The following is a 26,722-nucleotide window of genomic DNA, read 5'->3' on the forward strand; positions in this document are numbered from 1 at the left end:
TTATCTGTACTAAAATCTCTGTAGCTGGCCATAGCCTTTTTCAAGAGTTAATAATTACTTAGCATCATGGGAATGCAAGTGTGCCGTTATAAGGAACCCCTGCAGGAAGGTTTTACCGAGACTGGGTTCACACAGGCATGCTGTGTCTGTCATGTGGGTGGTAGATTGATACTTCGGGTAAGACCAAAATAGGAAATGTATTTACTTGAGATTGAATTGGCGCTTTCAGTAGAACTTTGATTGTTAAAGCAAGAGGAACAGACGAAACCAGACTATCCAATGGAAGATTGTTGCTATTATTTAGCATAAAAACACCTAAAGCATTGCTGTTGAATAGTGACCCGAAAGTACTGAGTAGAATTTCCCTGTAGGGTATCCATGGCTGCAAATCTTTATGGAAACCTGTGGATACATCTTTCTCACACCATCAGAGTTTTAATTGGTAGACATGCAAGAAGTTAAAGCAGGCACAATGCTATTGAGTTACCCAATTGGAAAAATTTGGCCCATGGCATATTTTTGTAAATAAAATTTTATTGGAACAGAGATACACCCATTTGTTAGCTTTGTTCTATGAAAACAGAACTGAATAATTGCAGTAGAAATCTCAGGGGCCATATCGCCTGTAACATTTGTGAACTGGCTTTTTATGGAAGAGTTTTGCCCTTCCCTGCTTTATCAATCCAAGTTTCCCTCCCCACCTAACTTACACCCTTTAGTCTTAATACAACTCATGATTATCATTGATGCTCCAAACCTAAAGCAGTAATATTATCAACAGCATATCACCAATCCTAAAGTTTTGTGCATTAGAAGTACATATGTTGGTGAGTGATGAATTTACCATTAGAAGATCTGACAGACCTTAGGACCCCTGACGAGATGGTATGTCTGGTCAAGAGAGACGCTTAATGGCTAAGGAATACAAAACACGTTCACAGAGTTTAGTTGTTCAATGTCAAGTTGATTCTGACTCCTGGCGATCCCACATGTGCAGTGGGCTAATCCAATGAATTCTCAAGGCAATTGATGGATGGTTCTCAATACCAGACTAGCTATGTGAGGTGTCCTGAACTGATCAGGAGACAGCCTCTGGAGAAAGGGCTATAATCATTCCTCCAAGTGTGCAGAGCCAACGTTGGGCCAACTCACTGTGGCTGCGATGGATGTGGAGGCAGGAAGAACTTGTACAATAAGGCTGACAAAACGATGAAAATTCCTATGTAAAAAATCAGATTAGTGGCTTACAAATATCATAATAAAATGTCAACATGTCCATTTGTCCTGATAACAACATCATTTCTGATTTTTTAAAAACTTTTTTGTACTTTTGTTGCTGCTATTGTTAGCAGGTGCTCTCATATTGCTGCCAACTTGTAGCAAACCTTTGTACTTGTGGTCTGTTGGCCTTCCATAATGCTGAATAAGTTGGGGAAACGTGTTCCCATTCCATTTTAATACATAAAGTTGGCTTTATTTGCTGTCCTTTGACGATCTCTTAGGTTCAATATTTAGTTCATTTGTGGATGAGAAGCAGACGATGGAGAACAATTCATCACCCCCCGCACAAGGTAACAAGCTACTTATCTAGAGACTAACAGTTTTGAACCCTGAGTTGAACACTGAGTGGTGAACTTTTAGACACATGAGCTGATGGCCATGGTGGGCACCAGTCTTATGTCTCACAGGAAATATAAGGACCTGAATGTGGCAGGATGATAGATCTTGAATGACACAATTTCTAATTGTTCACCAAACAAGTCAGGTTTTTACTTACTTCTAAGCCTTTGTCCAGTAGGTAGATCTCTCTGCAAAGGACAAGAGATTCACCTGCCTCTCAGAAGTTGAAATCCTACCTTTTCCTTTACCTGGCTATGTGATTTTACCTGGCAGTGAAATTATTTTCTTTTTAAAAAAATCATTTTGAGGGGCACTGGTACCGCTTTTATGATAATCCACACACACATCCATTGTGTCAAGCACATTTGTGCATTTGTTGCCATCATCATTCTCAAAAAATTCGCTTACTACTTGAGCCCTTGGTATCAGCTCCTCGTTTTTCCCTCCCTCCCCACTTGCCTCTTCCTCATGAACCCTTGATAATTTATAAATTATTATTATTTTGTCTTATCTTATACTGTGCAATGTCTCCCTTCACCCATATTTCTGTTATCTGTCTCCCAGGGAAGAGGTTATATGTAGATCCTTGTAATTGATTCTCCCTTTTTTACCCCAACTTCCCACTTACTATTCTGTTTTCTAATTTTGTCTGCAATATATATATCAAAACCCTAGAATTAATTTTAAAAGATTTTCCCCAAAATATAATATATATTGTTTTGATCTTTATATTACATTTGAAATATTACATATGGTTTATGAATGTTTAATTTGTTATGTAGGTATTTTATTACTTAGTTTCCAATCCCAAAATTGGTCAGAGAGGCTTCTAATGTTCCCAGGTGGGTTGGGTGCCCCCCACCGACCCAAACAACTTTAATCAGGAGGTGGCATCTGATTAATGGACCCTGCTCAGGTGCAGTGACCTAACCGGAGCAACTCACTGTGTTTGGGGATGGACACTGGGACAGGAGAACCCCTTTGAAAATGGCTGATAAATGAGGGAAATCCATAAATCTCACGAATGGAAAATCATTGATTAGTGGCTTATATACATGATTATAAATATCAACATGTGCTTTTTTTCCCTCTCCAATGAAGACATGTTTTCTGATTTTTGTCTTGCAAACATTTTTGTAATTTCTGGTTTTCCATTGGGCTGCAAAAGCTGGAGGGAGAAACAGTTGCTCCCATTCCATTTCAGTTCATCAAACTGGCTTCATTTACTCTTCTCTAGGTTCACTGAATCCTTCATTGGTGGATGGGAATCAGACAGTGCAGGACTGTACAAGCCCTCCTACTCAAGGTAATATCTTCCTTAGCTAGAGGTCAGCAGGTGATGACTTGGAGTGAGGACCAGCCTTGTCCCTCACAGAAAATTTCATGACCAGAGTGTGGCAGTATGAGGGACCTGGAATAACAGCCTCTAACAGGGCTCCAAACTAGTCATATTTTTATTTACTTATAAGTCTGTGTCAACGAGGTAGCTCTCTCTTCCAGGGAGACACATCACATAGATTTACTTGTCTCTCAGCTCTGAGCTAAAATCCGACATGTTCCTCTATCTGGTTCTGTGATCTTATTTGGCAGTGAGATTTGATGTCTTGGTCTCTAAAGAAGAGGTAGGTAACATCAAGAGAAGAGCTTTAGGTATAAAATGCTGTGTTGAAAGAAACAAGCTTCATCCCTATAAACTTTTTGCCTCACTCGATACAGTTGGCCCTGCTCAGGCGAACGCAAGGAGATCACGGATTCTGTTACAGATGAGCCATGACACGTACTTGCCTGAACTACTCATGGCTCAGCAAACCCTTGTCAGTCCAGGCCTCCATTCTGCCAGTTGACGAGGCAGTGTGAGGTTCTGTGACAGTAAGTTGCAGGCCTGAGTTTTCACCTTAAACGTAGGTAAAGCAGGCCGGCCTTTACAGTCAACTCTGATCACTGAATTGGGCAGATGGTGACAAAATCTGTGAGCAAAGTTCACAGCTGAACTCTTCCGGAGTCTCTGTGTGACTGGGTAAGAAGGGAAACTCACCCAAAGGTTTTGTTTGGCAATAGCTGCCTAGACGGGAAAATGCATTTTGCAGAAATCTTCTTTAAGTAATACACTGCTGGCTTTTCTTTGTTGTGTATTTATCCTCTGTACTGTAAGCAGATATTTCTGGGCATCTCTTACTACGAAACATGATCATTTTTAGGGGATGATCCAAATAATTATATTATGTATTTTAATATCAATTATTTTAATATCAAAAGGTTCCACTGATTTTCTGGTTCTCTGAATTCAAGTTGCACTTAAAAAAGGTATTTCCAACTGATTCAATTTCACTGCTCATCCTAGTTATGATTCATGAAATACCACATACTTGGCATTTTACGTGTATATGTGTCTGACTTCCACTGTCAGTAATCGATATTTAGTTCTGATGTTACTATTTTTTCTTTGCATTCAAATTTAGGAGCCAGAAACCACATTGTTAATTAATCCATTTTATTTCCTGATGAGAATGAGTAAGATGACACACCTAATATTCTGTGACCCAGAGATCAAATTTACAACTTTTCCTTTCCATTTATTATTTGGTTTTTTAATTTTGTCTGTAGTATAGATATCGAACCCTAGAATTAATTTCAAAAGATTTTCCCCCAAACTATAATATATATTATTTTGATCTTTATATTACATTTGAAATATTACATACAGTTTATGAATGTTTAATTTGTTATTTAGGTATATGATTGCCACCCTAATGACAATTTGGTATGCTGTTAAAATGAATACATTTAACACATGGAGTCTATGTCACACTTTAAAATCAAATCACCCTCCTCTGTGTGTGTGTGTGTGTGCGTGCAGTGACTGTATCACTGTCGGTGCTGGTGGACACAAAGGCGGAGCTCTCCTGCCCTGCTCTCCCAGTGACCCCTGGCTACCTCTCAATTTGGAAGATACTCCTCAGAGACAACACTTCCTGCTACAGAGCCTACAGGAGGGATGGAAATGATACCAAGGAAACCAACTGCACTGTCAAGGGAATCAGCTGGGTCTCCAGCCCTGAGCAGCCCCTGGCACTTCACATCGATCCAGTCACCATCATGCACTATGGGTTATACACGTGTGAAATCGCAATTTCTGGTGGGAACTTCCACCGTGACTATGACCTCCGAGTGCTAGGTAAGACCATCACCCACCGTGGCATGTCAGACAGCCAGGGCCGGGACTGCATCACGTGTCTCTCTAAGTTCCATCTGTCGCTTCTGTGCCGACTGAAGCCTGTTTGCCCTATGTCTCTGCAGTGCCCCCCGAGGTGAGCCTGGTCGGAACTGAGCCCGGAACTGCGCTGTGCCAGGCCCTTTCAGGGAAGCCAGCTGCACAGATCTCCTGGACCCCGGAGGGGAACTGTGACACCGAGCAAGTCACTCAGGGCAACGGGACAGTGTCTGTCCGGAGTAGCTGTCGCTGGAAGGACAGCAACGTGTCTACCGTGATCTGCTCTGTGTCCCACGTGACTGGGAACAGGAATCTGTCCCTAGTACTCCATCCAGGTTAGTAAGGCTTGTTTGTGTTTCAGTTTTTCATACTTTCAAAAGGTATACTTAGAAGAAATAAAGAGAATGCATAGGAATATGCCTATTCTCAATTAAAGTATATTTTCCTCGCTCCCCAATTTATTCCCGTTCCTCCACCCATAAAGGGCTATGTGTAGGACAATATCACAGAATTGTGTTGTAGAAAGCTACATTTAAAGTGTAGCTTATACTATATTCAAGATTCACTTTTTTTACTAGTAAGAAACTGTTTTGAAATATGATTTCTTAAACAAATTCTTGTGACATTAATGGAAGGATAAGGTTACCCATAAATTGTCTTCCTATGATTTTATTCCTTAAAAAATCATTTTATTGGGGGCTCATACAACTCCTATTAAAATCCATAACATACAACCATTGTATCCAGCACATTTGTATATTTGTTGCCCTCATCATTCTTGTGGGGAGAGGTCAAAGGCTTACAGACATCCTCCCCAGGGTAGTTAGTCACCAGACTACAGGTGCTACTGGGGACAATAGACTATTCCTCCTTGAGGCCTGAGACCAAGAGTTCACACCCTACTGATAATGGTTCCTATGGAGATCTAGGGAATAGGTCAAAGTTAGGCAGCCATCCTGAACCTAGGATCCCTCCCCTTCCTATTGCGTGTGTGTCCCTGGACCAACCCCCTCTCATTACTGTATTACCTGTAGGACAGCCCCTTCCAGTGACATATGTCCTCACCTGTAATTGGGGGGCTTGCATGACCCCAGAGAATATAAAAGGGGCCGGGACTACCATTAAACTCTCTCTCTCTCCCTTCACGTGGACCATCATGCAGGGCAGAGGTGAGCATGCTACCATGAATTGTGACTGACTCCCATTTATTTCAATACTTCACTTCTATCTCTCATGCTCTCTGTAACTTTACTATGATCTTTACTTATTATCGCTGTACAATTGCGCCTACCGGACCCGTAATGATGTGTTAGGGGCTGGCTTCCCCTGACACATTCTCAAAAAATTCGCTTTCTACTTGAGCCCCTGGTATCAGTTCCTCATTTTCCCCTCCTTCCCTGCTCCCCCTCCCTCATGAACGCTTGTTAATTTATAAATTATTTTTATGTTCTCATGTCTTACACTGTCTGATGTCTCCTTTCACCACTTTTCTGCTGTCTATCCCCCCAGGGAGGAAGTTATATGTAGATCTTTGTACTCAGTTCCTCCTTTCCAGCCCATCTTCCCTTTCCCCTTCCAGGATCACCACTCTCACCAAGGTCCTGACAGGATCATCTGTCTTGGAATCTCTTTGTTTCCAGTTCCTATCTGCACCACTGTACATCCTCTGTTCTAGCCAGATTTGTAAGGTAGAATTGAGATCACGAAAGTGGAGGGCAGCGGGGTGGAGGCGGAGGCATTTAGGAACTAGAGGAAAGTTGTATGTTTCACCATTGCTACACTACTCCCTGACTGGCTCATCTTCCCCCCACTGCCTCACCCCCTACCCCCCCCCCCCCCGTGACCCTTCTATAAGGGGATGTCCAATTGCCTACAGATGGGCCTTGGGTCCCCAATCTGCACTCCCCCTCATTCAAAATGACTCGATTATTTGTTCTTTGATGTCTGATACCTGATCCCTTAGGCACCTCGTGATCACACAGGCTGGTGTGTTTCTTCCATGTGGACTTTATTGCTTCTGAGCTAGATGGCTGTTTGTTTACCTTGAAGCCTTTAAGACCCCAGATGTTATATCTTTTGATAGCTGGGCACCATCAGCTTTCTTCACCACTTTTGCTTATGCAACCATTTGTCTTTGGCGAGCATGTCAGGGAGGTGAACATCATGGATGCCAGTTTAATAGAATAAAGTATTCTTGCATTGAGGGAGTACTTGAGTGGGGGCCCAATGTCCTTATCTACCTTAATACTAAACCTATAAATATATGCACATAGATCTATTTCTACACTATCATGTAGAAATATATTTACATATGTACACGCCTATATTTAGACGTGTTTAAATGCACAACCACAATTTTATTCTTCTAGATCTTTCCCCATCTAGGTTCTTTCTAATGGGCTTCATTAACTTGCTATTTATCGGAACAGTTATGATGAACTTATCACTCTTCAGTTTCGCTGCCCTTGTTTTCCATCCCACTCCCATTTCTTCTTGTGTAAAATGAATTATTTCAATCAGCACACTACATATAATCTAATTGTTCTATCAGGCTTATAATGAAAAACATCCGACGCCCCTCACCCCGACATGCCCTCTCATTTAATTTTTTTTTGCGTGTCTTTAGTAATGCATGTTTAATGTAAAACCTAATGGAGCCCTGCTGGTGTACTGATTAGCGTTGGACTGTGATCCACAGGGTTGGCAGTTCGAAACCACCAGCAGCTCCACTGGAGAAAACCTCAACTTTCTACTCCTGCCAACAATTAAAGTTTTGGACACCCATTGGGGGCCCCGTTGACTGGATGTCAGGGAGATGAGTGAGAATACAAACCTAGTGCATCAAAATCTACTGGTGATGCAGACCACCAGCATTTTTAATTGTCACTAAACTCATCAGTTAAGTAGCACATCTTTCTTAATACGATTTTCACGTGGTCAAATTTATTCGTTAATCTATTTTTATTCCTTGAAGGCATCTCTTCTTGAGTTTTTGCCTGTTGCTTTTTTTTTCAAGTCTGTCCTGGTTGGTCTGAGAAGCTGCTGTAGACCAAGTCTCCCTTTGCAGCATCATATGCGTGATCCCATGTCTAGTTAACCTGAATTCTCTCTGCCTTCCAGATACGTGTTTGAAGTCTTATTTCACATGGGAAGCATTCCCTGACCCTTTGGCTGTCTTTGCCTATCCAGTAACCTTAGAATGGTCACAGAGTACTGATTGGAAGCTGCCCTATCCATGGGTGGGGTTTTCCAACCAACTGGCTTCATTGGGGTGAAAAGATGAAAATTGGAATTAAGAAAAAATCGTGACTTCCTCATGCATCTAAAGGTCTTATCAATGAGGCTGTCTATAGTCTTCAAAGAAAGGAACTCATCAGTCTCTTTTGTAGGAGGGATAAGGTTGATATCGGTGCTTTGGGATCAAAGAGTAGTGATGACTGTGGGTGAAGAGCTCAGTTCAGATCTCACACTTTCCTTCCATACTTCTCCTCCCACTGGCACCTGATCTCCCTTTTGCAGTATATTTGGAACCATGAGTCTAGACTCTATCTTCTCTAGGCTAAGCTTCCTGTTTTCGGTTAGCTCTCCCAGTGGGGGCAGGGTGTGGTGTGGTACTTGGCAGCCTACTGCTTTCTCTCCAGTCTTTCAACAAGTTCCCAATGTTGATTCCACACTTCAGTGCCCATACCCCTTCTTCATCTTTGATGTTTTCTATTCTGTGGCTTCCTGGATTTCTGTGGGCCCCAGAATTTAACTTATTCCACTCGGCAATCATTTGCCATTTTTTCCCTTCAAACAAGTTGAAGTCTCCCTTTGGCTCTTGTCTTCATTCCTGTGCTCTTGGTCTTTTTAGATCGACAGGTTTCAAATTTCTTTCTTGCAGTTTTCGTTTTAAGAAGAAGAGATGATCCCTGATTTAAACAACCATCCTCCGCCCCCCCCAAACTCCCTGCCATCAAGTCAGTGCTGACCTAGACTGTACCTGTTTATAGGAGTAGAATGCTCTGTCTTCCTCCCACATTTAATGCAGCATATTTCAATATCCCTTGTAGATTATTTGATGATATTTTAAAAGTATTTAAAGAATTGAGCACTATTTACTGAGAGCAGTTACTGTGCCCTGGCTATTTGTGGAATCAAACTATTTGTTATTACAATGTGAAGTCATACTTTTCTCATTAGAAAGGACTCCCACCTAGTGCAGACATCTCCTCCGTGCAGTTTTTGTAAGGAAAATGTCAGTCTCGGCAAGTGCATTTCTCAGAAAAGTGACTTCATTTGTTTACAGAGTCTATTTCAAACTACGTTATTGTTTCAACTGTCAAAGCAGTCATTTCGTCTTCAAATGAAACACTAGGAAATGCAATACTTAAAAACATTGAAAGCAAGCTGCTGAGGGAAGGTAGAGAGATGGGGTGGCAACTTGTGGGCCTCCAGGCCACCTTTTTCTATGGTCTTTGAACCATGTACAGTGTACATGAAGAGCACTATTGTGCTTTTTGAAAAAAAGTTATGTCATTTTTTGGTCACATATGTTCATCATCAATACTGTGACAAATTTCTATTTTATGTCCATTTTATTGCAGTCTAAAAATTAAACTGCTCTTTTTCTCTAGCATGCCAGTAATCTTAATTTGGTCTTTCAAATTAAATTTTGATATTGGATTTAAAATCTCTAGACAATGGGGAACTGGCTGCACATTTTGTATACCTCAAATAAAACGTTATTAAAATGCCAAAGTAAAGTATCACTAATTTGTTAACCTTTTATTCTGTATGTAATGTACAATATGGAAGTTATTAGTAAAGTTTCTAAAAAGTAACTAAAAAAAATCAAGCATGAAGTTGTCACATTAATAGAAGTGCCATAGATAGTGGATAATGATTTTCAGAATAATTTCACTGATTAAATAGGGTTATAAAAACCTATAAAGACCAGACTTTTAACTTCATTTATGTCAAGGAATGCATTCTTTATAGCAGAGATATTGGAAATGGCATATCTGATTTGGTGGGTTGTTGCTAAATAAGTAATCAGCTTCTCCCTCTATCCCTCCGTGAAGTTGATGGACACCCAAAATGAGGTTTGTCTTCAATGGATATTTCACCTTTTTTGAAACAAGAAAAACACTCATCCATTTCACTTTTTTCCCCACAATGCTGTGCTTGTAAGCTGTGGTCAACATCCCAACAGTTTCTGAAGCTCTACCACCCACCCACCCAAAGCAGAAAACAAAACTTCCCATCTGCATGCTGTTCTCTTAAATTGAGCATCACAAAAAATGAGGTTTGAGCAAAACTGCTTTCACAAGAAAATGCACTTTGACCAGAGAGGACCTTCCCAGGAGATGCCACTGGGTGCACGGATTCAGAGTGCGTTGCTAGATGCTCACCTAATAGGAAAAATACTACTCCGAAAGCTCCACTACGCCCAGCAAAATTCCGGTTTTTTAGGGGTGGCCCCTCATATACTGTTGCCCACAGCTACTATGCATGTTGTAGAAGCTGTCATACCCTGATTTTGCATCAGTGCCCTGACAGAAAATTGACCTCAGAATTCAGATTATTTTCCCAACTACCTTTCTTACAATACTTCATTTATGTCCAAGTGTTGGTACTATTAAGAGAGATCACCTTTATGACTCTTCATTAGCAATCTACCATTATCGAATTCTTATCTGTAAAGGCATCATGTTCATTACATAAGGTTATGTCTTTCTTGTTATTCTGGAGTCTAAATCGATAAGCAATTTTATTATAACAATTTTTAGAACTACTAAGGGGAATGAGGTGCTTAAGAGAAGATCACAGAACTGAATTTCATGTGTTACCAGATATCTCTGAACCATATATTTTTGTTTCCATATTTATAGGTGATGAATTTACAAAAATCTATGCTTTTAAATATATCATCCGTCCTGTGTTAACTACTTCATTCATCATATCAGTTATTTATTGCTTGTCAGCCACTATCTCCAGGTATTTTATGATAATTTTCCCTTTTTAATTTATTGATACTAATTAGGAATCAAATATAGTATTGACTGGGTAAATTAAGGATGTTAATATCAGTTTTCCCACAATTAAGAAAAGTATCCTGAAGCTGTTAGAACTGACTTTGTAGGTTACTGAGACATGCAGCATGATAAATCAGGCCACATGGGTATGATCTTGGGAGAGAGAGTGTCTGCTAATTTTCCATTTGAGAAAAAAAGTATAGCAAATATTTCATCTATAAAAGAGGAGGGGATTGCATAATGTTAATTCCTTTTATAGACTAAGAATGTATATATTTTGTGGAATATATCTCATTTATTAACTGCAACCTGCATTTTGCTCATTTCTGGTATTGAAAATTATTATGACTTCTACCAAAATAAAATTAAAATTTTGATAATGTATAATTTTTCCCTTTGTAATAGTGACGTTTTACTTCAGTTCAGAATGTTTTTGTTTTGTTTTTTCAGAAAATGTAAACAAACCAAACTAGAAACCATTCAAGCTCTTGAGAAGGTAAGATAAAAGAAAAAGCATATTTGTAAATTTTTAAGGTACACGATCTAGATATCTAGTAATATAATTTGCAATTTGGATCACTCTTAATGTTTCAGTATCAAATGAAAATGTGGGGTTTTATATATTAACAGTAAGTTGTAGTTCCTCTGTCAATTAAGTAACAAGTACTTTTGCAGCTCTGCAAAATCCACATTTTCCTTTCATAAATTACATCCTACAAATCACATCATGTTTGTGTACTTTGGATGGTCATCATTGGGGAACTTGAAATGGTGTTTTCTCCTCCACGAAATGATCTCTAATTCTTGACCTTCTTTGCAGTGATGCCACCACCACCATTTTCTTCAATACAAGCCACAAACCTGATCTTTTAAAAATCTTCTTATCAGTAACTCATTGAGTGTTATAAGCTTTTGATATGCTTCTCATATCAATCACTTCATTCTCTATTTCTGCTTTCACACAACTTTTTGCCACCTCACATTGAAATTTGAGTAATCAATAAATATCTATTTTTAAAATAAAGCATCAGGACAAAGTCTTGTTTTTCTGTTCACTCAAGCCTAGAGGTGAAATGAAAAGCATTATTCATTGATGTGAATCTGTGGCTATAGGTTTGGAAAACATGGGTAGTTTTGTGATGATGTCCTATATTTAAAAATTGGTTTTGACATTGAGATCTTTCTTAGGATGAAATGCAGCCCTATGCCAGCTGCACAGGGGACAAGCAATCCACTCTATGATATGACACGCAAGGTGAAGACTTCTCAGGTATTACAAAGGGAAGCTGCTGAGATCCAGCACCCGGACAAATGAATCAAGCTGCAATTATTGCAAATATTTTTGAATTGTTCTGGAATTGAAGACCTATTTGAAATGAATGATCTATGAAGGTTCAGGAAGACCAAGACCTTCTGAACAATGTACATTTTTATCCTTAGGCAACTGGAACTTTACGGTCTAAACTGCTACCAGCCACATCTCTGAAGCATTGATGTAATTTAAAAAGGAAAGCAAGCACTCAAGATGAAATATTAAAATCATATAGTACAATAGATCATGAAAACCTGGTTTCCTCAAGAAATAAATGTCAGAAGGAACAAACATCAATACTTTCTTTTATGTTATTATATATTACATGCATATGTGTGACATATCTATGTAGTTACAAGTATCTGTGTATCTGGGTTTTGGCAGTTTGAGGTAAGATAATCATATGATTTGTGATGTGAGGCACATTTAAGTGGAATGGCATTTCATTCAAGTCAAATACAACATTCGAAAGTATATCATGAGATATCATCTTGGGGTGATAAGAGAATAGCTATACACCTAAAGGGAGTCCAGTTAATAAAACAATTATTCAAATGTATGCACTAATCACTAAACCTAGTAATGAAGAAATTTGAGAATTTTACCTACTTCAGTGTGAAATTGATTAAACACATAATAAAATGTGCAGACCAGTCCTGGTGACTGGAATGCAAAAGATGGAAACAAAGAGGAAGGATTAGTATTTGGAAATATGGCCTTGGTAATAGAAATGAAGCTGGAAGTAGCATGATGGTTTTTGCAACACCAATAACTTATTCATTACAAATAGTGCTATTCCTGTGAACCTCACCAGATGGAATACACACGAATCAAATTAAATATATCAGTGGGAAGAGTCAACGGATAAGCTCAGTATTGTTTTCAAAATAAAGGCCAGCTATGGAACAGATAATCAATTTCTCATTTGTAAGTTCAGGCTAAATCTGAAGTTAATAACAACAAGGCCACAAGAAACAAACACAATACTTAGTATATTTGAGGTAGTATGTTTACTGTGGCAACCTAGACGATAAACAAATGTGGGATTAATTGAAGGGCAGAGAGATAAATAGTTCGGCGAGCCTTGCCTTTCTTGTCTCTTGTTCCTTGATCATTGGACCAGTGTGTGGCTACCTTGCTTATTCTTTGCCTCCATTTGCAAGCTACACTACCTGTGGGACACCTAACCCATGGACTGTGTCCCTGTAATTTGAGGTTCCTTCAAGACCGGCTTTGCCATACCATTGGAATTTACATCTCTTGAGCTGGGGATTGTCAGACCCTGTCATCTGGCTGACTGTTGGTGACCTGCCTTGCTGTTTGCTGTCTGTGCCCAGATAACCTGAATTGCTCTACAGAGGACTACCCGGAGGCCCTCAAGACTTGAAGGACTGCCAGTGTCTCACAACTGCCTCACAGGAGTGAGTTGCACTGAGCCATTTGTACTGCTTTATAAATCAATGAACTGTTTGTTTCTTATGTTATATATAGGTCTGTAGAAATATATATCTAATGATCAGTATTCTAGTTTTGTTTCTATAGAGAACCCTGTCTAACACAACATTCCACCTAAATTTAGAGAGTAACTCCAGAAATGATTTGTTGTACTGAACAGTAATGATGAAAGATTAGATGAATTGTGGGATGACATCAAGTACATAATAGAAAAAAAAAACCCCAAAAAACCGGGGGACTTCCAGGAAGATGGTGTCTGAGTAACACATACCAGAGGGACTCCACAGAAACCAGCCTGGTAAAGTTACTAAGTGGAAAATTCAACACTGCTGGATTGCAGGAGGAGCAACATAAAGATAATTAGGCACAGATCCACAAGGTTTTGAGGGGCTGGGGGATTTTGGCTTAACACAGCGGAGGCCGGCTAAGGCTTGACCTTGGCCCTGCCATTGTCTTGACTGGAGCCGGGACCATTTGGAAGCTGGTGCAGGGGCTTAATCTCAACACAGCCACAGCTTGTTGATCGGGGCTCAGCTATATGATTACTTTTGTTTTCCTCTCTTCTCTCAATCTCCCCACAGTCTCAACAGGCTGGGTTATTTTATTTTATTTTTCCTCTCTTTGTCTCTGCCCTTTTCTGTCACACACCACTGCCAACCTCCAGACCACTCCCCTCATCCTAGGGCATTTATACCTGCTCCCCACCCACTTAGGTGAGCTCCACTCTGTGCATTTAACCGGAAGCTGGGGTAAACCTGTCTGACCTCCACCAGGGTATACTCCGCCCAACTTCCTACCATGGAATTCCTGCCTGTGTGGCTCTCAGAGCTCCTATTTTATCTCTCTTGTCCCACATGACTGAGAGAACTTCCTCCGCCTACCTTAGTGTCTCACACGGCCTAATGCAGCTCGGCCAAAAATCGCCAACGTTCCACGTTGCTACAGGAACCTCTGCCCAACATCCACAGTGATCCACCAGGCTAAGCCAATTCTGCCCACCATTTGTAGTGTTATACACCAAAGCAGGCAACCCACCTGCCTTCTGGGGAATTCCCCTAAGAGGGAAGTCACAGAAGGATAAAGTGGTAGGTTACTTCCATAGGGAAATTAGCTATAAGCAGTTCGAAGAAGCACTCCTACAAATCTCTCAGAGAGAGCCAGTGCTCTTCAACTCCATGGAAAATGGCACCTGGCTCTTCTAAAACAATGCAACGCAAACAGCCATCAGCTCCCAAAGCCTCAACAACAACAACAACAACAAAAGAACCAAGAGAAACAGAAGGCAATGCCAGAAGATGTACTGAATCTAACAACATGCATAGAAGAAGCAAACATTGAGCTGCCACAGAAAGAATGCTGCTTGGAGTCATATAGGATATGAGGGAAACAATATGGAAAAAGAATGAAATGATAGAGGAAATAAAGTTTATACACCAAAGGGAAATACAAGAGCTTAGGGAGGAGATAACAAAAACCAGTAGCAGACTCACTGACTTTGAGATTCAACTGGAGGAAGCAGAGATCCGCACCAGTGACTTGGAGTACAGCCAAGCAGACTTTAACAAACGCAAGCAAATATCTAATAAGATCATCAGAGAAGCTGAAGAAAACCTAAGAGCTATGTCTGATGCTATGAAGAGGAACAACATTAGAATTATTGGCTTATTAGAGGAAGACACAGCAAAGAAGTCATCTGCAACAATTGTGAGAGAATTCTTGGAGGAAAGCTTCCCCAGCTTAATGAATGAAAACCAGGCAACCATTCAGGAGGCTGAAAGAACACCAGCTAGAGTGAATCCCAAGAAGTCACCAAGGCACAAAATAATTAAACTATATAACTTTGAAGAAAAGGAGAAAATAATGAGAGCAGCTCGGGAAAGTCAAGCAATTACATATAAAGGTTCCCAAATAATAATATGCCAAGACCTATCAGCAGAAACTATGAAGAAGAGGAGAGGGTGGAGTAACATATTCTACAAGTTGAAGGAAAACAACGCACATACAAGAATACTCTACTCAGCCATATTATCAATCAAGATAGATGGAGAAGAAAGAGTCTTCAGACAAGGAAAAACTCAAAGAACACATTAGAAGAAACCCAGCCCTACAAAAGATCCTTGCTGACCCAGTATGTAGCAAAGAGCAACACTCACCAAGCATAAATAAGAGATCATCACATAGAACAACTGCACCCAGAGGACAACAAAGAGAAAACAGACTCCCAAAAAGCATTGGCTTAAGAATGGAAATAAGTCAAGAATGATACATACACACACTCACAGACACACACACATGCATGCATAGCACACTAATAAGAAAGGAAGGTAACAAAATACCCAACAAAAAAGGTATAAGATGACATCACAGAGTCCGCAGATGGAGATAATAACCCTGATTATTAATGGCCTAAATTCAGGCATTATGGCAGGGGCCAGACCAAATCCAGGGATACATATGGTATCCAACCAAAAAGGAGGGGGGAAAGGAAAAAAATGGGCAGCAAGAGCACAGGGTACAAACTCACACAAGGGGGGGGGAGTATTGTTTATATCCCCACAGGGGAAGAGGGACCAGGCTTCAACCCAATGCTCCAACATATGAATGCAACATGCCGGAATGGAGTAGGGAACCAGTGGAGAGGCCGGCCCCAATCCGTGCTATGTGGACTCCTGTCCCTCCCCCCAGAATAATTTATTTCAGAGGACAGCACTGAATCTGCACCTCTGGTAGAAGGACATATCTGATCAGAGCACATGGGAGCAAATGAAGGGGGAGGAAGAGAGAGTGAGCACATCCTGGACCACCAAGCCTTGAGGATGAAATTCCCGCTCAGAGCAGCCAATCCACAGAGAAGACCATATGGCTGGTCCCACTATGAGACACGACATCCCTCACTGATCCATAGCCCTACAGGGGACAGTATTGGAAACACAGTGTGGGAATTCCGCCTGATCTGATCCCATCATACTTAGCCAAACCATTAAGGGCATGCAACATAACAGCAAGGGGAACAGAGCAACAAAGTCCCCAGGAAATACCAAAAATCGACTTTGGGGTGAGGGCTTGGCACCACATCACACTTGATTAGACAATACTCCTAAAGGCCAAAAGTCCTTGAATTAACTAAAAGTTTTCCTTCTTGTTGCTGTTGTTGTTTGTCATTCGCTTGCTGTTCTTGTTGTTTTGTTTTCTTTTGGCACTTGGTTTTGCTCTGTCTTGTTTTTGTGCATGTTATTATCTCTGCAGGTCTGTCTAAATAAAATAGGTTGGATGAACAATCTGGAGGAGATAACAACAGGACTGACACTTCGGGGGGACATGGGGGAGGGGGGTAAAGGAAGTTGCGTTAACAAATCCAGGAAAAAGGGAACAACAAATGATCCATATCGGTGGTGAGGAGGGTGTAGGAGGCTGGTAGGGCATGACCAAGGGTAATGTAACCTAGAAGAATTACTGAAACCCAAATGAAGGCTGAACATGATAGTGGGACAAGAGGAAAGTAAAAGGAAATAGATGAAAGAACTAGGAGGCAAAGTGCATTTATAGAGATCCAAATAAAGCCATGTACCTATGTAAATATATTTATATATGAGGATGTGGAAGTAGATCCATGTGCATGTATATATTGGTTTACTATTAAGGTAGAGGAAGGTAACTGTGCCTCCATTCAAGTACTTCCTCAATGCAAGAACACTTTGTTCTATTAAACTGGCAATCCGTGATGTTTAGCTTCCTGACACAATTGCTGAAGACAAGGCATGTGAATAAATACTGAATAATTATTTGGGCAAAACCATTGCTCCTGGAAGCATACGTCAAGAGATCAAAATATAAGTTGCATTATGTAAATCTATAGTATGATATCTGTTAAGAGTATTGAGAAGCAAGGGTGTTGCTTTAAAGACTAAAATGTGGCTCACCCAAGCCATTATGTTTTCCATTGCCTCATATGTAAGAAAAAGCTGGATATTGAATAAAGAAGATTGAAGAGGAAGTGATGCATTTGAATTGTAGTGCTGGAGAAGAATACCAAAAGCACCATAGACTACTCAAAGAACAAATGATTCTGTCTTGGAACAAGTATGGCCAGAGTGCTCCTTAGAGGCTAGGATAGTGAGACTTCATCTTACATGCTTTGAACCTGTTGTCAGGAGAGGCCAGTCCCTAGAGACGGACATCATTTTTTGTCAAGTAGAGGGACAGCTTAAGACAGGAAAGTCCTCAAGGAGATAGATTGACACCCCGGCTGCACCAGTGGGCCCAAGCATAAGAACAGTAAAAGCATAGGATGGTGCAGGACGGGGAAGTGTTTATTTCTGTTGTGCATAAGTTGCTATTGGTTGGATCCGTCTTGATGGCACCTAACAACAACAACAACAATGTGGGTGAAATACTGAAAGACGAGGAAGCATTCATCTTCCAAAGAAAATGAAAGTAATGCAGAGTCACTGCACCAAAAAGGATTGGTCAACATCCCACCATTGCAAGAGGTAGTTTATAATAAAAACTAACGGCACCAAAAGAAGGCACCCGAGCTGCACTAATGGTTCCAAGAATGGATGAAATATCAATTGAGATGTTCCAACAAACTGATGCAACTCTAGAAGTACCCACTGTACTTCAAGAAAGTGAGAAGGGAGCTACCTGGTCAGTCAACTGGAATAGATCCTTAGTTGTACCTATGCCAAAGAATGGTGATCCAAAACAAAGTGGAGATACTGACACTATCATTAATATCACATGCGAATAAAATTTTTCTGAACATAATTAAAAAAATGGATGCAGAAGTACATTGAAAAGTGCCAGAAGTGCCATTGTTGTTAGCAAATAGATCTTGGCTAAAAACAGGTGTTAGAAAGATGTTTATTTGTGTTTCATTGACTATGTAAAAATATTTGACTGGGTGGATCATAACAGACTATGGATAGTATTACAAAGAATGGAAATTCCAGAACACTTAATTCACTCATATAGAACCTGAACTGGTTTTATGTGCTGAGAAACTGAGCATGGGAATGACACCCATTTTTCTTTGGAGTAAATTACTAGTAATGTATATAATCCATGGCCATCAAGTTAATTTTGATCCATAGTGACCCTATAGTATGTAGTGGAACTGTCTCATATGGTTCTCAAAGCTGTAATTTTATGGAAACAGATGGTCATTTCTGAATGTTATGGAATAGCTGGTGTATTCAGACCACCAACCTGTGAATTAGCAGTCAAGTGTTTAACCACTTGTGTTACCAGGGCTCTTTCTGGAAATGCTTACTGAATCCCTTTATTTTTTTAAATGATAAAATCTATGCTTCTGTGATGGAATCTGAGTACAAATATGTAGGATATGATTGATGTATGGTTTGTAACAAGAGTTGGAAGAGCCCCCAATAAAATGATTGAAGAAAAATCTATGCTTCTGTTAGTTTACTGACAGGAAATATTAGAATTTTTCATTATTATAGAAATTAGAATAGAATTCATTCATTATACCATGACCCATTAAACTTGGTCATTTTAACTTATTAAGATGTTGTCCTCTACTTCCTATATTTTAATTACTCTAGGATTTATTGTTAAAGTGATTTTAGTCTATTAATTATGTATTATATAATAACTTGGCACATGAAATTTTGGGCAAGTTACTTTGATTTGGCTAAATAGGCAATCCATTTCAACACGTAAATATTACCAAGCTGTGTGAATCATAGATCTCATAAATTTATCATTGGCCTTTTACCAGTTCTTTGTTCATTCATGGTTGGATTGTGGTTCACAAATAGCTTAAAAAGTATCTGGTTATGCAGCCTGTGTGATCACAATGTGTTGATAGGATCAAGTATCAGGCATCAAAGAACAAAAATCATATCATTGTGAATGAGGGGGAGTGCATAGTGGAGACCCAAAGACCATCTATAGGCAAGTAGACATCCCCTTACAGAAGGGTCACAGAGAGGAGACGAATCAGTCAGTGTGCAGTATAGCACTGATGAAACATACAACTTTCCTCTAGTTTTTCAATGTTTCCTACCCCCTCCCCACACACTATCATGATCCCATTTCTACCTTACAAATCCAGCTGGACCAGAAGATGTACACTGGTACAGAAAAGAGCTGGACACACAGGAATCCAGGACAGGTAAACCTTTCAGGACCAATAATGAGAGTAGAGATACCAGGAAGAAAAGGGGAAGGTGGGGGAGGAAGAGGAACCAATCACAAGGATCTACATATAACCTCTTCCCTGGGGGATGGACAACAGAAAAGTGGGTAAAGAGAGACATCAGACCATGTAAGACATGACAAAATAATAATAATTTATAAATTATCAAGGGTTCTTGAAGGAGGAGGGGTGAGGAAGGAGGGGAAAAATGAGGAGCTGATACCAAGGACTCAAGTAGAAAGATAATGTTTTGAGAATGATGAGGGCAACAAATGTACAAATGTACTTGATACAATGGATGCCTGTATGGATTGTGATAAGAGTTGTATGGGCCCCCATAAAATAAAAGAAAAAAAATCTGGTTACATGCTACAGAAAATAAATATTAATATTCCATCTTACCCTCATAATGTCAAAGTAGTCATGTCAAATGATACCATAGTAAGAACAAAATTTGAAAATGATCAATTATATTGTACAGGTACCAAATGTATTAAAACCCTTCAATATGGAAGTGCAAATGTGGTCTAAAATCAGAATCATATGAAAAGATATAAAAGTATTGTTTCCTCAAATTCATTATCTGCTGAATTAAAATATCTGGAAATTGGGCCAATTGGTTGCATGGTTGATCAAATTTCTAGAATTTTATTTGTCATTTACAATGCATTTTTTTGCTTCATTTTTTCCATTTGGTTGACTGAACTAACTAATCTTATTTCATTTTTGAGTGAACATTTATAGTAGTTTGAAAGTGCTCCCATGTAATGCTGTTGGTTTTAGATGTCCTCAAGTCATTTCTGACCTATAGCAACCCAATGCACAAGCGCAACACTGCCCAGTCCTGTGACACCCTCACAGTTGTTCCTGTGCCTAAGCCCATTGAGGCAGGTTGTCTTGGGCCAGTCCATTTTGTCTTGGGCTTTCCTCTGTTGCACTGTCCCTCAACTTTACCAAACATGTCCTTCTCCAGGGACTGGTCTATCCCCAAAACATGCTCAAGGGGTGTAAGATGACGTCTTGCCATCCTTGCCCCTAAAGAGCACGCTAGCGGGACTTCTTCCAATACAGATGAGTTTGTCCTTTTAGCAGTCCATGGACCTTTCAATATTCTTCACCAGCACCACAATTCAAATGCATCAATTCTTCTATGGTCGTCTCTATTAAATATCCAACTTTCATTTGCTTATGATGCAATGGAGAATGTCATGCCTTGAGTCAGGTAAACGTTAGTCCTCAAACTAACCACCTGAGTTCAACATTCTAAAGAGGTCCTATGCAGCAGATTTACCTAATGCAATAGATCTTTTGGTCTCTTGACTGCTGCTTCCATGAGTATTGATTGGGAATCCAAGTAAGAAAAAAATCCTTCACAACTTCAACCTTTTCTCTATTTGTTATGATGTGACCTATTTGCCCAGTTGTTTGGACGTTGGTCTTTTTCTTTTAACTATTTTCACAGTTGCCTGTCAGTTTATCATACTGGGGTGGCTTGTGTGTTACTGTGATGCTAGAACACATGCCGCCGATATTTCAAATGCCCGCAGGTTGACCCAAGTTAAACTGCTTTTAGCAGAGATTCCAGACTCAGAACAGAAAATGAAGAACTCAGCTCCCCACTTTGGAGAAAAAAAGCTGCTGAAAACCTATGGAGAGCTTGGAAGTCCCATTGTACTACATAAAGATACATCTAAAAACATTGCTACTATCATTCCAGTGCATGATTGGAAAGATGTGTTTCAAACGCAATGCATTTAAACAAGTCTCTATGATCACTGGATGGTTGCAGGCATGACTTTCAGTAGTACACTGTGCTAGTCTTGTTAGAGTCCCTTCAAAGAAATGAAATATCCTAAGGGAAACAGTGGCTTCTGAGAGAATCTGCTTGCTACTTAAAATTATGGCAGAGAGTTTAGCTCAGACAGTTATGGCTACAGTTTTTGTTTTGTTAATTGCAAAGATGTAATCTTTATCAAATTTTCTCAAATAACATAGAATGATCAAGGGGGATTTTCATTTCTGAGGTCATGGTGGTGGGGGGTGAGGAAGCCTCAAAGAACCAGAGGAATATTGTGTTTCATCAGTGCTGTACTTCACTCTGGTCACCCTTGCTGACTCAGCCCTTCCTTGCGACCCTTCTGTGATGGGAGGTCCCATTGTCTACTAATGGGTTTTGGGTCTCTGCTCTGGCCCCTCATTTGCAACAATATGTGTGTGTGTATTTGTTTGTTTTGGGTCTTCTGAAGCCTATTACTGATCCTGTTGACACCTCATGATCCCACAGGCTGGTGTGTTTCTTTCGAGTGGGCTTGCTGCTTCTCAGCTAGAAGGTCCCTTGTTTAACTTTAAGCCTTTAAGACCCCACACGCTATATCTTTTGATAGCTGGGAACTATCAGCTTTCTTCACCACATTTGTTTGTTCACCCCTTTTGCCTTCAGTGGTCAAGCCTGGAGGGTGAGCATCACAGAATGCCAGGTTGATGGAACAAAGTGTTCATGCATTGAGGGAGGACTTGAGTGGAGGTCCAAAGATGGTCCACTTCCTCAATGTCTTGCCATACAAACATATGTACCTATTACTAATACCTCTATTTTTATGAATTAATATATTTATATATGTACACACCTATGCTTATACCTCTATCCATAGCTTGGCTTCCTAGATCTTTCTTCTGTTTCCTTTTACTTTCCTCCTGCCCCACCATCATGCTTGCCCTTCTTCTGCCTCACAGTAATTCCTCTCAGCTAGATTGCTGTTGCTCCAACATCCCCAGGATCTCTAAGTCCTCCTCATTGTTGATTTTAATTCCCTAGTTGTTTCCCTGTCTATGGCATTGTTTGCTCACTGTTCCCTCCCCAGTCCCTCCTCCTCCCACTAATTCCTTCCAGAACATTCGGTCCCATTGTTTTCTCCTCAGGCTTGCTTCCCATGCCTATCTTTTTAAATTTATTAATCATTTTTATTGGGGGCGTTTGTAGCTCTTATAACAGTCCATACATCAATTGTATAGAGGAGATTTGTACATATGTTGCCATTATCATTTCCAAAACATTTTCTACTGCAGCCCTTGGTATAAGATCCTCTTTTTGCCCCTCCCTCCCCCACCGTTCCACCCTCATGAATCCTTGATCAATTACATATTGCTATGATTATTTCATATTTTACACTGTCCATTGTCTCCCTTCCCAAACATTTCTGTTATTTCCCCCCTTTGAGGGGCTGGGTTGGTGGTGACTATATATCCAACCTTCTGATGAGTTCCCCTTTCTCTCCCTTCCCCCTTCCTGGCCATACCGCTACCCTCGTGATACTGATATACCAACTATTGTTCCAAAGGGGTTTATCTGTTCTTAATTTTATGTGGTGAGAGTTCTCATCTGTCCCAATGTGTGTTCTTTGGTGTAGCCAGATTTGTAAGGTAGAATTGGGTCATGGTAGTGGCGGGGGTTGGTGGGGTGGAGTATTCCGGAACCAGAGGAATGATGTGTGATTCATTGGTGCTATACTACACTTTGGTTGAATCATCTCTTACTTATTACTTTTCTTGGGGTCAGGGAGATATCCAATTGTCTATAAATGGGCTTTGGGCCTCCATTCCAAACCCTCTCGTTCACATCAATATAATTGTTTGTTTGGGATCTTTTGATATCTGATACCTAATCTTGTTGACACCCCATGATCACACAGGCTGGCATGCTTCTTCCACGTGGGCTTATTTGCTTCCTTGCTGGATGGCTACCTGGATAATCTCAAGCCTTTAAGACCCCAGATGCTATATCTTTTGATAGCTGGGCACCATCTACTCTCTTCACTACATTTCCTTATGCACCCATTTTGTCTTCAGTGATCATGTTGGGAAGGTGAGTATCAAAGAGTGCCAGGTTATCAAAACAAAGTGTTCTAGTGCTAAGGGAGGCCTTGAGTTGAGGCCCCAAATCCATTTGTTATCTTAATTCTTAACATATAAATATATGTACATTGGCCTCTATCTTCCACAGGGAGGATATTGCTTATGTCTCCATAAGAAAGGGAGATAGGGACCCCAGCCTAGGTCACCAAGCTTCGAGGGCAATACACTGTCACGGAGCACTGAGTTAACAGAGAGGATGAGCAGGTCAGGCCCAAGCCGAGCTATGTTGACCCACTCTCCCGAAGAAGGCAATACAGACGACAGCACTGAAGATATAGCCTGGGGAGAGAGGTGGGTGGGGATGACATCCCTGCTTGGAGCAGCCAATGCACAGAGAGGACCACAGTGCCCGCTTTACCACAAAGCTTGACATTGGTCACTGACTCATACCACTATGGGCACAGTACTGGAGACAGTGTGCCCGGTATGGCCCATGCATGGCGGGGTGAAACGCAAAGGGAGTGCAACAGGGCATCAAGGGAGAAAAGTAACCACATTCCAGAGGAATCCTGAAAACAGACTTGTGACGTGGGGGACAGGGCACACCCCCTTATCAGACTTGAGCCCATGCCTGTCTTATATAGGTAGGCAGATCAGCAATACCGTCTGCTTTCTTTGCAATTGAGTTCTTTTGGTTTTTTATTTGCTTGTTTTGGTTTACTTTGTTAGTGTTATTAGTTTTAGGTGCTATTTTATTTTATTTTTTAGTATGTTTTTCAGTATATGAAATCCAGGATAGGTAAATCTATGGAGAAAGTAACTAGATTAATGGTTTCTTGAGGGTATGACAAAGGAGGTTGGGGGGACTGGGGAGCTAATAATGAGTCCTAGAAAGAAAATGTTCTAAAATTGATTGTAGCGATGATTGCACAACTCTTCTTAAATGATTGTACTATTGAATTATATTATCTGTGAATTATATAATAAGAAACAATTAAAAAAAGGAGTCCAAAGAAAAATTTTCCTATATCCCACCTGAATTTAGAAATTTAGAAATTCTAGAATTTAGAAATTTAGAATTTAGAAATTCTCCTACATCCCACCTGAATTTAGAGACCATCTCAAGAAGAGATTAGGCACATTAAATACTAATGACCAAAGACCAGCCAAGTTGTGTGATGACATCAAGAACATCATACATGAACAAAACTAAAAGTCATCAAAAAGACAGAACAGAAATAAAAAATCTCAGTGAATTTCAGAACATTTCTATTTATACATATGTAAACATCACTGTTTTTGCTTTTCTAGCGAACTAGGCTTAATACATCATGCTACTTTCAATGGCCTCATATGAATGTGAAAGTTGGTTAATAAGTAAGGAAGACTGAAGAATTCATACATTTGAATTATGGTGATTGTGAAAAATATTTAAGAACAAAAAAATCTGCCTTAAAATAAGTATAGCCAGAATGCTTCCTAGGATTAAGGATGACAAAATGTTGTGTTATATACTTAGTACGTGTTATCAGGAGAGACTAGCCCTTGAAGAACATCGTGCTTGGTAAAGTAGAGCATTGGGGAAAACCTGGAAGACTTTCAAGGTGATGCATTGACACTATTTATGGCTTCACCAATGGGCTCAGACATAATAATTATAAGGATCACTTAAGACTAGAAATGATTTTTTTCTTTTGTACATAGAGTTGTTAGAGTAAGAACCCCACAGAGAACTCTTAGCAAGAACAATAATGAAGGCGAGGTGGTGTCTCATGTTGTGGTGAATAATGATGTAAGAGTCTTGCCTATACTTGTTCATTTGTGTATTCCCTTTGTTGACATATCTGTTTATGGCCTTTGCCCATTTTCAATAGGTTTTTTGCCTTTTTGTTAAGGTGAAGATCTTTCTATATTCTAGATACTAAACTTTTATCAAACCCAGACCAAAGCAATCCCATGGCTATCACATTGGTTCTGACGCATAATGGCCTTGTTGGGCAGAGTAGAACTGCCCCTTGGGGTTTCTGGGGCTGTAATATTTTTATTACTTGTCAGTTAGTTTGCAGCAGGCATGCTGCTGTGATGCTGAAACCTGGTATTTCCATTACTGGCAGGGCCAACGGAAGTGAAAATGTTTTAGCAGAGTTTACAGACTAAGAACAGACTACAGAGATGAAACAGACTGTCCAATTAAGAGGATTTAGCCACTGAAAACCCTATGGGTAATATTGAAACATTGTCTGTTACTGAAAAACGAATCAACAGAAGCAGAGCATTGTTAGAGATGGTGCCAGAAGATGAGACCCGCAGGTAGGAACACGCTCAATATGACTGAGGAAGAGCCGCCTTCTCAAAGTGGAGTCCATCATAATAGCGTGGATTGAGTAAAGCCTACAGGAGTTAATGGACCTTCATTAGCTGATGGGGCATGACTCAAAGTGAGAAGGAAATGAGTTTCTCAGTTGCAAATATCAATTAATAATCAGAACTTGGCACGTACAAAATATGAATCTTGGAAAATTGGAAAGTCATTAGAAAGGAAATAGATTGCATAAAGACTGATTTTTGAGTCTTGAGGTGTGTTGAGATTAACTCGTACAAGCCATTTGAACCATAACATCATATGATTTAGTATGCCTGGAATGATACATTCAAGAGGAATGGTGTTGCTTTCATTGTCAAAAAGGGCATTTCAAAATCTATCTTAAAGTGCAATGCTGTCTGTGATAGGATACTGTCTATACAACCACTGGGAAATTCAATAAATACAATTATTATTCAAATTTATGTACCAACCACAAACGCTAGTCATGAAGAAAGTGAAGAACGATACCAGCACCCTCAGTCTGTAATTGATCAAACATACAATCAAGATACATGGATAATTATTGGTGATGGGAATGCAAAAGCTGGAAAAAAGAGGAAGGAACAGTAGTTGGAAAATACGGACTTGGTGATAAAATAAGTCTGGAGATCATGATAGGAAATTTGCAAGACCAATGACTTGTTCCTCGCAAATACCCCTTTCAACAACACAAAAAGTGACTGCACACATGGACTTCTCCAGATGGAATACGCCAAAATCAAATGGACAG

At 40.0% G+C, this 26,722-nt stretch overlaps 1 long non-coding RNA gene across 1 annotated transcript; it reads left to right on the forward strand.

Annotated features, from left to right (window-relative positions):
* Positions 1-10,708: 10,708 nt before the first annotated feature.
* LOC142441506 (uncharacterized) lies at positions 10,709-12,404 on the forward strand. The gene is made up of 3 exons (XR_012782905.1): positions 10,709-10,810; positions 11,299-11,344; positions 12,037-12,404. It is a non-coding gene; the product is annotated as an uncharacterized LOC142441506 (long non-coding RNA).
* Positions 12,405-26,722: the final 14,318 nt, after the last annotated feature.

Source organism: Tenrec ecaudatus, chromosome 2, assembly GCF_050624435.1.
Source record: "Tenrec ecaudatus isolate mTenEca1 chromosome 2, mTenEca1.hap1, whole genome shotgun sequence".
In the NCBI taxonomy this organism is placed as follows: domain Eukaryota; kingdom Metazoa; phylum Chordata; class Mammalia; order Afrosoricida; family Tenrecidae; genus Tenrec; species Tenrec ecaudatus.